Source organism: Rutidosis leptorrhynchoides, chromosome 2 (genome assembly GCF_046630445.1).
Source record: "Rutidosis leptorrhynchoides isolate AG116_Rl617_1_P2 chromosome 2, CSIRO_AGI_Rlap_v1, whole genome shotgun sequence".
NCBI classification, from domain to species: Eukaryota; Viridiplantae; Streptophyta; class Magnoliopsida; order Asterales; family Asteraceae; genus Rutidosis; species Rutidosis leptorrhynchoides.
In genome coordinates, this window is record NC_092334.1 from 405,524,091 (window position 1) to 405,539,312 (window position 15,222).

The 15,222-nt window shown below is 34.9% G+C and overlaps 1 non-coding gene across 1 annotated transcript; it reads right to left on the bottom strand.

The window, feature by feature from the left end:
* Nucleotides 1–14,524: 14,524 nt before the first annotated feature.
* On the bottom strand, nt 14,525–14,631 carry LOC139895181 (small nucleolar RNA R71). The gene has a single exon (XR_011775644.1). It is a non-coding gene; the product is annotated as a small nucleolar RNA R71 (small nucleolar RNA).
* Nucleotides 14,632–15,222: the final 591 nt, after the last annotated feature.

Below are 15,222 nucleotides of genomic sequence, written 5' to 3' on the forward strand. Positions count from 1 at the left end.
AAATGACCTTAAAAGTAAAAAGTTTGATGATAGAGAATAGTGGGTTGGCAAAGCTCAGGAAAAGAGAAGGTTTGGAACTGGAAAACGGATTAAGCAAAGTATGAAGGAGGCTGTGGACAAATCACAAGGACGAAATCTACCTTCAAAGAATCCAAATGATTCAGTGTCTGCTGAAATCCTTAACAAATACCTTGCTCCTTTCTCTAAAACCCTTGCGGAAAATTCATCCTCTTATCTTAAATATTCTAAGATATCATCGTATCTTCCGTTATAAATATCCTCCATATTTCTGAAGATATTTTCATAACCATTCTTATCTGAAATCATTTATCCCCTCACGTTATCTATATCACATCATAAAGGAAACTGTTTTAGTTTCTAAATTCTGAAACCTTCGAGTATAAAGTATGAATGTTTTGAAGTAGTGTTGGGAACTGAAGCACGAGTTAGTTTAATATAATGACACTTGATCAACGTGATTATATTACAGTAAATCATGCTGAGTTTCTAAATGGAACGTGATGATTCACAGATCATAACGTCATCATGTTTCATATTACACGACTCTTGTATTCTACTTAACCTCTAAACATATCAAGAAAATATTTTTCTTGGTGATTCGGTCTTTTCCGAGGTATTCTGGTAATTTGACAAATCAAGATCGTGCTATTACCGTTCCTTTCTTAGACCACTAACTATGCTCATTTCGAAATCCATACCTACGAATTCTGGACAGTTATTCGCTTGACTTGAAGTCGGGAAGACGAGACAAAAGTATGGAACCCTTGAATATAAAAGAAAATATAAAGCTCGATACAACACGTAAATTACAAACCGTGCATATCAATACGTATTGCAACGTAAAGGCACGAGAGAATTAAAAATACTATAATCCCAAGGTAATAGTAAAAGTAAATAAAATCCTCCGGTGGTAGATGAAAAAGAAGAATAACAGATATGAAAGTTAGGAGTATATCAAAGATCAGAACGGGATGGAGCATATTGACGAATACTTTAAAATATGAGTTGAGGGAGAAAGAATAGAATGTATGATGTAGTGACCCGACAAAATCGTCATTGACGGCGCCGACTACTTAGGTCCCGTTACGTGGTCATAAGTCTTTAAAATAACGTTTGACCAAAATATGTCGCCTTCATTTCAAAAGTAAAGATTGTTTCCAAGTTTACAAGAATTGTTCAACCAAAAGTTACGTTACAAAGTTATAAGTACAAATGAAACCTATGCGACACAGTTTTAAATAAAGTCAAAAGACACTCCATGTATGCACATATACTCGACATCCAAATCAAGTATCAAAATAATGAGCGGAAGCATGTATCACATATCGTTCAAAGACCTGAGAAAAACATAGAAATCTGTCAACGAAAACGTTGGTGAAATCATAGGTTTAAGTAAGTAAGTGAGTAAAAAGGTAAGTTGAACCACAAGATTTGCAACATTGATATAATAGTAATACATTCTAAAAGTTAATATTCACGAGCACCCAATTATCAATGCTTAACATTCCTTCCATAAAACCCCATTACAATAGTGTTAGAACATACACTGTTTCTCGAAAATATATTTCATCCGTAGACGGTAACGAACCGTCTGAATGAGGGTTTGTCAAACCCATATGGATCCATACAACATAAGTTCTTGCTTACACCAGGCAAGTGTAACTAATGATAATCGAATTGAGGATTTTGTTCTAAACTCGTATGTAGAATGTTTGTTTTCCTGTACTTGTGTTCACTTAGTAAAAAGAAACGTTTATGTTTTCTCATCCCAAATGTAAGTTCAAAAGAGTAAAAGTGGGACTATCATCGCACCTTGAGTGCAAGAGTAAAAAGATACTTCAACAAGTAACTTGCAAAGAACAAACGCTAGTCTTGACCTAAACAAGTAAGTTGTATCAATAACGGTAAACACGATTGGTCAAAGTTGTTCAATTAGTCCTATGGCTCATTACGACTCGATTATGTAGCATGTGAATCAAGTTGTCAAGTTTCATGCAAGAACCAAGTATAAAAGAAAGATTAGAACGATTGCATAAGTATTTGGTTAAGTTTGACTAAAAGTCAAACTTGGTCAAAGTCAAAGCCAACGGGGTCGGGTCGGGTATCTGACAATTTTTCTAAGTTATATAATCATATATTAGCATGTTGGCCAAGTTTCATGTTAATAGGAGGTGCGTAACATAGTTAGAATTAAACGGTGAATGACCAAGCGAAACAGAATCTGGTAGTTCATCTGGACGGCGTCCAAAGAGTCTGGACGGCGTCCAGCTGTGAAGGTTTGGACGACGTCCAAGAGTCTGGACGGCGTCCAAGAGTTTGGACGGTGTCCAGATCAGTATACAGACCCTGTTTTGCTGAACCACACAAGTGCACGAACTAAAACTCAACCAATCCCAATTTATGACCCGCAAACAATCAAAACATGTATCTTATATCATCGGAAAGGTATTTTGACGAGGAAAATAACTAAGCACTTTTCATCAATCAATCTACCACTTACAACAACCAAAACCGCATTTAATGTTCATCATTTATCACATTCAAGTTCATAAATCTCATTTCATGTTTCGGGTAACCAATTTACATGTATGATATGCCGTTTTGAAAGTAATCAAGCATACAATCCAACTAAACACTTGTTAACAACATCTCATGTCATTCAAGGCATCAAAAGTTCATTTCAAGTTCATCAAACGCTAACCCAAAGTTCACCAAATCAATAATCATGTTTATGAAGTTTTCTTAATCAACCTATACCTCAAAACGAAGCTAGTGATACTAGTAACACAATTAGAACATGAACTTTAACAATTTAACAACATTAACTCATCCAAAATCAAAGATTAAACACACCCATTTCAAATGTTCATACTAGTTACTGAAAATAACAAATCGAGCAAGTAAATCATATATTCATGCTAGACACGAGCCATAGACACTAACTAACACCATTTCAAGTCAAAAACACGAATTTAGAGAAATCTAGTGTTTTTAGAAACCTTACCCTAAGTAGTGAAATTAGTACCAAATCGAAGAGGATGAAGAGAGGATCACGAAAATGTAATTTGTTTTGATGTTTGCTTCCTAGATCGAATTTAGATGATGATTTTGTGTTGAGAAGATTAGAGAGAAAAGTGGAAGTATGAAGAAGAGAGAAAGAGAGAAATGAGAGGTGAGTGGTGAATGTTGACCATTTGACCTAGTTAAGATTTTGGTCATTTGGCAACATTGGTCCCTCAAGTTTGTAGTCGGGTGTGGGAATTAACCGAATGAGTTATTTTGAATTATACGAGAGTACGGAAGATGTTATAATCCGATAATGAAAATATTAAGAACGTTAGCTAACGGAGGGTATGAATCTAGATACGAAGGATACTATTTAAAATAAAAAGACGGACATTAAAATAAATTTAACGGAAAAATGCGGGATGTTACATTACCCACACCTTAAAAGAAATTTCGTCCCGAAATTTAGTTGGAAGTAATAGTCGATGTCTCTTACTCGAGACCTTGTGTTGTCCAATCTATGATTAAGTGAAGATACGTCCTTGGGCATTTCCACGAATCTGGATAGTCGGGGTTTACATTGTATTAAGGCTTGGTTTTACGATCCACAATTTCAACCGGTCTTTCTACGAAGAGGAGTTTGTCATCGATAGTAAGTTTATCTCGAAGAGTAGCACGTTCCTGTTCCGCAGGAAACGTCTCTAAGTTTGTTACATGGAACGTAGGGTAAACGGAAACTTAATTGAGTCGGAAGTTCTAAACGGTGGGAAGCGGTTCTAATACGCCCCAAGGTTTCAAAAGAATCAATATTGCGGATATAACTTTCCTCGATTTCCCGAATGGATTACACCTTTCCAAGGTGCGGTTTTTCAATATTACCAGGTTACTGACTTGGAATTCGGAAGGTTTACGCCTAACATCGGCATAGTCCTTTTGGTGACTACGGGCGGTCTTGAGCCCTTCTCGGACTTGAACTATCTCAACGGTAGTTTCTTGAATAAGTTCGGATCCTGTGTTTGCTTGTCACCTACTTTGGTCCAACGAATAGGAGAACGACATTTGCGGTTATATAAAGTTTCGAAAAGTGCGGCGTTAACACACGAGTGGTAACTACTGTGGTAAGAGGGATCAACTAAAGGCGACAATACAAGTTTGTAACATGTCTTTCCAAGATTTGAATTGTACATTTGCTTGGTCCGTCGGCTTGTCGATGATACACTGTACTCATGTTTAAACGTGTTCCTAAAGCTTCTTGTAAAACTAGAAGTGAAACGAGTATTTCGATCCGAGATAATTGACAATGGTACACCGTGTTGGAATAGAATTTCTTAAGATATGTTTGAACAAGTTATTTAGGGCTCGAAAGCGTTTGTTGGTACAAGTTTCTTATCGGCTACCGAAAACGTTCGTCAGGGCTAGTCACCCTCGTGGCGAATACTAGTAATACATGGAGAGTCTCTCTCTCTCCAATGAGAAATTATATAAAAAGTTTCCTTATACGGAAGTGCGAGCGAAAAGATAGGAGTGAAATGAGAACTTAGAATAGGATAAGTTCACATCTTGAGGTAGCCATGTCGCGCATCTAGTGGTCAAATGTTGAGACTTGGTGGGGAACGAGATAGTACACGTAGTTGTATAGTTCGGAGTTGAGTAGTAGTTGGCCGTATATTAGAAGCATAAGGACAATATGTCAAAGAAGAAAGGGGTATACTTGGATTGTGTGTTATCTTGGGTCCCAGTAATATCAGACGATAATAGTGAAATAACAGAGTTATGTATCGTGGTGTGTGGTGATGAGAAGATTGATTGGATCCATAGTTAAGTATATAAATTCTTCGTGCAAAATAACGAATTTCAGTTTCCCTTGATTTCGAGTCGAGAGGAGATGCCTTCCAGGCATTCACTTAGAAATATTTTCATATTTGCGTTCCATCTTGTTCTACACGAATTTAGCTAGTAAGGTTGGTGTGAAAAATCACGTTCAAGGTTCGGACACAGAGAGGTTTAATTCTTTCCTCAGTGAGTTAACGGGGTTAAAGGTCGTGCAACACGAGAAAAAGTCGGAAATGAATCTTCGGTAATAACCGGCGAGATCTAAGATTTTACAAATACAAGATAGAGTCGCGAGGGTTTCCCGATTACGTGTGGCTTCGATTGCGAGATTTTATTATAATACCTTGACCACTAACAACATGGTCTAGAAATTTGACTTCGTTTAACCTAAATTCACACTTGGAGATCTCGGCATAGAGTTGCTCTTTTCTCAAGAGTTCGAGCATAAGACGGAGATGTTGTTCGTTTTCCTTTCCGCTTGAATAGATTAAAACATCAATTATAAGTACGGTAACGAATTTGTCTAGATAAGTTTGCATACACGGTTCAGGAGGTCTATGAATACGGACGGAGCCTTAGTTAAACTAAACGATATTAAAAGAAAATTATAACTATCATAGTGAGTTAGGGAAGCAGTTTTAGAGACATCGTATCCCTTAACCCTCAATTGATGATAACCAGCATGAAGGTTTAATTTGGAATACACGCGAGATCCTTGTAACGGTTCAAGAGGTTGTTGATACAGGGAAGAGGATATCGGTTCTCAACCGGAAATTATTTTGTTCACGATAATCCATACACATGAAAGGAATCATTTTCTTCTTAACGAATAGGTTTTGAGCTCCCTAGTTCTATAGGTATCAAGTCAAAATTCAAATTATCCACCTAGTAAGTTTAACGTACACCCTCCGATAAAATTTATCGGTACGCAATGGTTTTCCATTGGTCACTTGAATGGCGTAAATAATATCTAGGGGGAGTGGTGGAGTGCAAAGAGTAGGCTCCAAAGCCTTGGATACAAAATATTTATCGACACCCGAATCGGATAAACATGAAACATAAGAGTTGTTGAAAAGAAACGTACCCGTAACTAATTGTCATTCCAAGCATCCTAGGTGTTAATGTTGAAAGCTCATTCGCGTACATTGGGGTTGACGTTCTTCTTGGGACATGCATTCTTAAAATGACCTAGTTGTCCACATTCGAAACAAGCACCCCTTCTGCGTGCACTGGGCACCTTTTTAGCGACGGGGGCGGCACCTTTACAACCATGGGCCACATGGCCACTTCTTTGACACTTGATGCAAAATGGTTTGCCACATTTTCCATAATGATGTTTGTGGCACTTGTTGCAAAAAGGTCGAGTTCCGGCATAATTTTTCCTGTCGCCGGGGGTGAAAGGCTTCTTGGTGGAGTCTTGGTGGTTGTGGTTGCTTGATGGAGAGGCTTCCCATTTTCTTTTGTTGTTATCCGGTTGGTCCTCGGTCGTCTGTGCCGGTGCTTCAATTTCGTCCACCGTTTTTATAAATCGGCAGGCTATCATCACATCACCTTGTAGGTCGGCGGGTCTTGATGGCATTACCCCATGTGGAATGCTCTTAGGGAGGCCATCCATGTAAAATTTAACTCCTTGGGGCCCGGGGGCCATGAGGTTTGGACAAATGGAGGCTAGTTCGGTAAATGTTGATTATAAGCTTCGAGGTCATTTCAGGCCATTTTTAAATCTCTCGGCCCCTGTTCGAGCCTTCGAGTCTAGTCGCACGGGAAGTATTCGGTGATCATTCTTTCTCCTAATTCGGCCCAAGAGAGTGTAAGGGCTTCATCGATACCCACTGATTGTACATACGTGTTCCACCATGAGAGAGCAATACCGGTGAGAGTGAGGGTGGAAAACTTGACCTTATCTTGGTCCCAACAACCGCTTATGCTAAAAACGACTTCCATTTGTTCGATCCATCGGGTGAGAGCAACCGGTCCCCCGGTTCCATCGAAAGTGGGAGGGTTGTACTTCATGAAGTTTTTGTAGGAGCACCCCTCGTTTGAATTACCGGCTCCCTGATTGTTATTGTGGTTGGAGAAGTGATCGGCCACGGCCTCACCCACGGCGGTGGCTATCATTCGTTGAAGAGCTTGTTCGAGAGTTTGGGAAGGAGTATTGTGTTGACCTTGGTGAGCCATTGTTCCTTCATGACACAAGAATACCGTTGATTAGTATTATCAATAATACTAATCGTGATATGGAATCAAGATAAAGAGAAAATTTTTCCTTGACTCGCCTTAAATTCTTTATGTCATAATGTCGGAACGTTCATATGAGTCACCGTAATATAATCTCAGAAATTATATTACCCTGATTCATATGTGCATTCGACATCATTTCATATAGTCAAGGTGGCGTGTCAATCAAATCAACCACGTGAGATTAAGGTAGGATAAGAGTTAGATGTGAATAAAAGAGTTCGAGTATAAATGCACAAGTAGTCAAGTAATTCCTACTTCAAGCCTATATGCCGGTTGTAGTCTAGATTCACTAATGTACCCTATGACTCGGGGTTGACACCAATGAACTCTAAATCCCTACAACCAACGCTCTGATACCATCTGTAGCGACCCGACAAAATCTTCATTGACGGTGCCGACTACTTAGGTCCCGTTACGTGGTAATAAGTCTTTAAAATAACGTTTGACCAAAATATGTCGCCTTCATTTCAAAAGTTAAGATTGTTTCCAAGTTTACAAGAATTGTTCAACCAAAAGTTACGTTACAAAGTTATAAGTACAAATGAAACCTATGTGACACAGTTTTAAATAAAGTCAAAAGACGCTCCATGTATGCACATATACTCGACATCCAAAGCAAGTATCAAAATAATGAGAGGAAGCATGTATCACATATCGTTCAAAGACCTGAGAAAAACATAGAAATCTGTCAACGAAAACGTTGGTGAAATCATAGTCTTAAGTAAGTAAGTGAGTAAAAAGGTAAGTTGAACCACAAGATTTGCAATATTGATATAATAGTAATACATTCTAAAAGTTAATATTCACGAGCACCCAATTATCAATGCTTAACATTCCTTCCATAGAACCCCATCACAATAGTGTTAGAACATACAGTGTTTCTCGAAAATATATTTCATCCGTAGACGGTAGCGAACCGTCTGAATGAGGGTTTGTCAAACCCATATGGATCCATACAACATAAGTTCTCGCTCACATCCGACAAGTGTAACTAATGATAATCGAATTGAGGATTTTGTTCTAAACTCGTATGTAGAATGTTTGTTTTCCTGTACTTGTGTTCACTTAGTAAAAAGAAACGTTTATGTTTTCTCATTCCAAATGTAAGTTCAAAAGAGTGAAAGTGGGACTGTGATCTCACCTTGAGTGCAAGAGTAAAAAGATACTTCAACAAGTAACGTGCAAAGAACAAACGCTAGTCTTGACCTAAACAAGTAAGTTGTATCAATAACGGTAAACACGATTGGTCAAAGTTGTTCAATTAGTCCTATGGCTCGTTACGACTCGATTATGTAGCATGTGAATCAAGTTGTCAAGTTTCATGCAAGAACCAAGTATAAAAGAAAGATTAGAATGATTGCATAAGTATTTAGTTAAGTTTGACTAAAAGTCAAACTTGGTCAAAGTCAACGGGGTCGGGTCGGGTATCCGACAATTTTTCTAAGTTATATAATCATATATGAGCATGTTGGCCAAGTTTCATGTTAAAAAGAGGTGCGTAGCATAGTTAGAATTAAACGGTGAACGACCAAACGAAACAGAATCTGGTAGTTCATCTGGACGGCGTCCAAAGAATCTGGACGGCGTCCAGCTATGAAGGTCTGGACGGCGTCCAAGAGTCTGGACGGCATCCAGATCAGTATACAGACCCTGTTTTACTGAACCACACAAGTGCACGAACCAAAACTCAACCAATCCCAATTTATGACCCGCAAACAATCAAAACATGTATCTTATATCATCGGAAAGGTATTTTGACGAGAAAAACAACTAAGCACTTTTCATCAATCAATCTACCACTTACAACAACCAAAACCGCATTTAATGTTCATCATTTATCACATTCAAGTTCATAAATCTCATTTCATGTTTCGGGTAACCAATTTACATGTATGATATGCCGTTTCGAAGGTAATCAAGCATACAATCCAACTAAACACTTGTTAACAACATCTCATGTCATTCAAGGCATCAAAAGTTCATTTCAAGTTCATCAAACCCTAACCAAAAGTTCACCAAATCAATAATCATGTTTATGAAGTTTTCTTAATCAACCTATACCTCAAAACGAAGCTTGTGATACTAGTAACACAATTAGAACATGAACTTTAATAATTTAACAACATTAACTCATCCAAAATCAAAGATTAAACACACCCATTTTAAATGTTCATACTAGTTACTCAAAACAACAAATCGAGCAAGTAAATCATATATTCATGCTAGACACGAGCTATAGACACTAACTAACACCATTTCAAGTCAAAAACACGAATTTAGAGAAATCTAGTGTTTTTAGAAACCTTACCCAAAGTAGTGAAATTGGTACCAAATCGAAGAAGATGAAGAGAGGATCAGGAAAATGTAATTGGTTTTGATGTTTGCTTCCTAGATCGAATTTAGATGATGATTTTGTGTTGAGAAGATTAGAGAGAAAAGTGAAAGTATGAAGAAGAGAGAAAGAGAGAAATGAGAGGTGAGTGGTGAATGTTGACCATTTGACCTAGTTAAGATTTTGGTCATTTGGCAACATTGGTCCCTCAAGTTTGTAGTCGGGTGCGGGAATTAACCGAACGAGTTATTTTGAATTATACGAGAGTACGGAAGATTTTATAATCCGATAATGAAAATATTAAGAACGTTAGCTAACAGAGGGTACGAATCTAGATACGAAGGATATTATTTAAAATAAAAAGAAGGGCGTTAAAATAAATTTAACGGAAAAATGCGGGATGTTACATATGAGTTGTGGAGATAAGGAAACGAAGGGAGTAGATTTATAGTGAAATAGCAGACAGAGAAATCGAAACAAATCATCGCATTTAACCAAAGAAGATCCTAATTTCTTTAATTATCGAAGAACCAAATCTTATTACGAAGATTTTCTCTAAATTCCTTGAATTTCGGAAATCAACCGTGACTATGTCATTGGTTAAAAAGAACGTGCATTTACTCATTTCATTCTTTTGTGATAACTTCACTCGTACTCTTCACAAAAATCAAATTGCTTTATCTATATTACTTGATGGTAATAAAACTCTAATTTTCAACTCGTATACGTCATGAAAACATACTTATTGTCAGCCATGACCATCCCATTTAAATTTCGGGACAAAATTTCTTTAACGGGTAGGTACTGTGACAACCCGAAAATTTCCAACCAAATTTAAACTTTATCTTTATATTATTCCGACACGATAAGCAAAGTTTGTTAAGTTAAATCTCAAGAACTTTAAACTGTGTTCATACATTCATTATAACCTCGACCAAATTCCGACGATTCACGAACCGTTATATATAAATAGATATGTATATATATGTATATATATATATATATTATAACTTGAGGTTATTGATAATGCTAAAAACGAACATATATTTCATAGCATTATCCTTCAAGAAAGACAAGCTTTTGGTTGCAATTGTTCTATTTACAAGTGATATTCGTTTAAATAATAAAAGGTGAAGACAAAAGACAGATTCGACGATTTGAAGACACAAACGACCAAAAAGCTAAAAAGTACAAAGTACAATCCAAGTGGTTCAATTTATTGATGAGAAACGTCTCAAAATTACAAAAGTGCAAGTCGCAAAACACAAAGTACAAGATATTAAATAGTACGCAAGGACGTTCGAAAATCCGGAACCGAGACATGAACCAACTATCAACGCGCGACGCAACGGACCTAAAATTACGAGTCAACTATGCACAAGAATATAATATAATATATATAATTATATAAAATTATATATATTATATTATATATTATTAAATAAAACGTCGGCAAATAAGAAAACAAAAGTATGTGAGCTGTCTCAGGCGGCCATGCGATCGTATGGCCAGAAGGTGCAAAACTCGTGCACTCGCATGAGTTACTCTAGCAGGCCAAGTATTATAAAAAGGCAGTTTGCTCGACGTTTTAATTACAATAGAATTCAATCTCTTACTCTCTTCTATATATATATATATATATATATATATATATATATATATATATATATATATATATATATATATATATATATATATTTATATTTATATATATTTATAATTTTAATTTTAATTTAAAGATTAATAATAATAAGGTTATGGTAGCGAATGTTTTAAGGTTGTAAGTCGAAATTCTGTCCGTGTAACGCTACGCTATTAATACTCATTGTAAGTTATGTTCAACCTTTTTAAATTAATGTCTCGTAGCTAAGTTATTATTATGCTTATTTAAATCGAAGTAATCGTGATGTTGGATTAAATATTAAAGACGGGGTTATTGGGCTTTGTACCATAATTGGGGTTTGGACAAAAGACCAACACTTGTGGAAATTAGACTATGGACTATTAATGGGCTTTATATTTGTTTAACTGAATGATAGTTCGTTAATTTAATATAGAGATTTACAATTTGACGTATCTATAAATAACCATATACACTCGATCGGACACGATGGGCGGGATATTTATAAATACTAATAATCGTTCATTTAATCGGACACTGGAATGGATTAATAGTCAATGGACTCATTAAAACAGGGGTGAATTATGTACAAGGACACTTGGCGTAATTGATAATAAAGTATTAAAACCTTGGATTGCACACAGTCAATAACCTGGTGTAATCATTAACAATGTATTAAAACCTTATTACAGTTTAAGTCCCCAATTAATTGGAATATTTGACTTCGGATATAAGGATAATTTGACGAGGACACTCGCACTTTATATTTGTGACTGATGGACTGTTATGGACAAAAACCATACGGACATATTGAATAATCCAGGACAAAGGACAATTAACCCATGGTAATAAATTAAAATCAACACGTCAAACATCATGATTACGGAAGTTTAAATAAGCATAATTCCTTTATTTTATATCTTATCGCATTTTTTTTAATTACCGTACTTTTAATTATCGCAATTTTAATTATCGTCATTTTATTTATCGCATTTTAATTTATCGCACTTTAATTATCGTCATTTACTTTAGGCTTTAAATTAAGTTATATTTATATTTGATATTTTACATTAGGTTTTAATTGTGACTTAAGACATAAAATCGACAAACCGCTCATTAAACGGTAAAACCCCCTTTTTATAATAATAATAATATTACAAATATCGTTTTAAAAATATAGCGTTAAACTTGGCTAGTTCCATGTGGACGAACCGGACTTACTAAAAACTACACTACTCTACGATTAGGTACACTGCCTATAAGTGTTGTAGCAAGGTTTAGGTATATCTCATCTATATAAATAAATAAATAAATAACTTGTGTAATTTGTATCGTAATTTGTAGTATTTCGCAGTAAAAATAATAACTATTTCGTATACACCTCCGCTCACACATCAAGTATTTTTGGCGCCGCTGCCGGGGACTAAGTGAAACGCTATAAAAAAAATTAGTTTTTAAGCCATTTTTGTAAAAATTTATTTTTATAAGTTTTAAATATTAAAATACAAAAATATAAAAATATATATATATATATATATATATATTTCTATATTTTTAAGTGTTTAAATTAAAAAGTTTTTAATTTACAAAAACTAATAAGTATTTTTTTTATATAAGTTTTTATTATATATTATATTTTCTATAATTTAAAAAAAATATAAAAATATAAATATTTTTATGATTTCGTTTAAAATATATAAAATTAAAAAGTATTTTTATTTTATTTTTAGTTTTTTTTAAATATAAGTTTGTTTTTATTATTTTCTAAAAATTAAAATATAAAAATAAATAAATAAATAAATAAAAACGGGCCACAATACTGTAGCATCCCAAGAACAGGCCTGGTACCCGAAGGCATGCGATCGCATGGCCCAGGAGCATAAAACTCATGCTACCGCATGAGTGCTTCTGACACATCTGGTACCCGGTACAGCAGAATTAGGGTTACATATTATTTATTATTATTATTAATTAATAATCTAATTAGGATTTAAATATTTAATTAGTTATTAATATTAGTTTTTAATTTGTAATATTAAGTTTTAATTAGTTTTATTATTTATAAAATTAATACTTTTATAATATAAATAATATAAAAATAATATTTTTATAAAAATTGTATTTTTTTAAAAAAAAAAACTTTAAGTTTTATTTTTATATTTTTATATTTTGTATCTTTTTATTCATATATTGTATATTTTTCATTCGTACTTAGTTTTAAACTTAGTTTTTGCCGTAGTTATTTTTATTTCTAAATTTTTAGGCTTTGTCGTAAAATCCCTTAAGTGCTTTTTCTTTAGACTAAGATTTAGGTGCTTTATAATTTTGCGACGCCATTTTAAGATTTTAGTACTTTTTAAGTTATTGCCGTTTTGAATATAGAATTCCTTTTAAGCTTTAATACCTTTAGACGTAAGTTTTAATATTTAGTTTTTAGACTTTTAAGTCTCGACGCTCTACTTTCTTTTTATTATTTTTCAACTTTTTATTTTTTGACGTTTTTCGACGCATTCTTTTTCTTTCTTATTTCTCAACGTTCTAGTTTTTAGGACATAGATTTTATCTTCAAAATTTCGACGAAAAATTATTTTAAGCGGTTAAATTGATAGACATCCAAAATTTTCTGCTTCGTAGTAATAGTTGGATTTGTTAGTGGCGAGTTGTGGGCTTCCGATTTAAAGGGTCCTGGCTACCTGCTGCATCTATTGGCTCTTCGAAACGTGGGCAAAATCAGAAAAGTTTATTAATTTGATAGTTTATATAATTTTTATTTTTATAACTAATAAGATATTCAGTGAATGCACCGAGCAAAACGTTCACCACCTTTCATACGTTCACCACCTGTAACTCGATCAAGACATCTAGCCAATATTATCGCCGTTGATTTTTCTTTGGAATCATCATCTAGTCAAACAAATACTTCAACTCAAAATCCCGATAATCCATTTTTTGAACCTGACTTCAAAATTGAAAACCCGGAGGATATTCAAGGACAATTCCAAGTTCCAGAACCACTAATCATTCCTCCTGAACCACAAACCGTTAAATCTGAATCCTCTAGTGATTCTTATTCAACAATTTCAATTATGGAAGTAATGGAACCTCTAAGTAAGGAAGATCGAATGAGAGCCACACACACTGGCCAAGGTCACGCCATTATTAAGCCAGACATTAATGCACCAGATTATGAAATCAAAGGACAAATCCTACACATGGTAACTAATCAATTCCAATTTAGTGGTTCACTGAAGGAAGATCCAAACGAACATCTTCGTACCTTTAATAGGATCTGTACTCTATTTAAAATCAAAGAAGTTGAGGATGAACAGATCTATCTCATGTTATTTTCCTGGACTTTAAAGGGAGAAGCCAAAGATTGGTTAGAATCGTTACCTGAAGGGGCGATTGATACATGGGATGTTTTAGTTGAAAAATTTCTTAAACAATTCTTTCCGGTATCTAAAGCCGTGAGACTTCAAGGAGAAATTGTTACGTTCAAGCAAAAGCCAAATGAAACTTTATATGAGGCATGGACAAGATTTGGAAAGTTGTTGAGAGGATGTCCTCAACATGGTTTAGACACTTATCAAATAGTACAAATATTCTACCAAGGATGTGATATCACTACACGAAAAGACATCGACATAGCAGCTGGTGGTTCCATTATGAAGAAAACCGCAACTGAAGCTTACAAAATTATTGATAACACTGCTTCCCACTCACATGAGTGGCACCAAGAAAAATATATCGTTAGATCAACTAAAGCGGCTAGAGCAATTCTAGCCATGACTTTGATTCCATTTCTGCAAAGATAGATGCTTTCGAGAGACGAATGGAAAAGATGACTAAGGATATTCACGCAATACGAATTAGTTGTGAGTAGTGTGGAGGTCCATATTTGAAAAAAGATTGTCTCAGTATTGAACAAACGATGAAACAACGTGAGAATGTTTCCTACATGAACCAAAGGCCGGGAAATAATTATCAAAATAATTATCAACAGCCAAGGCCAAATTTTAATCGAAATCAAAACATTCTTTACAATCCAAATGGACCCAACAACAACACGTACAACCAACAAGGTCCGAATAATCAACCAACACAAAACAACACTTTCAATCAACAAAGACCTAGCTTGTATAAACTACCACAACAAACCGAAGAGAAA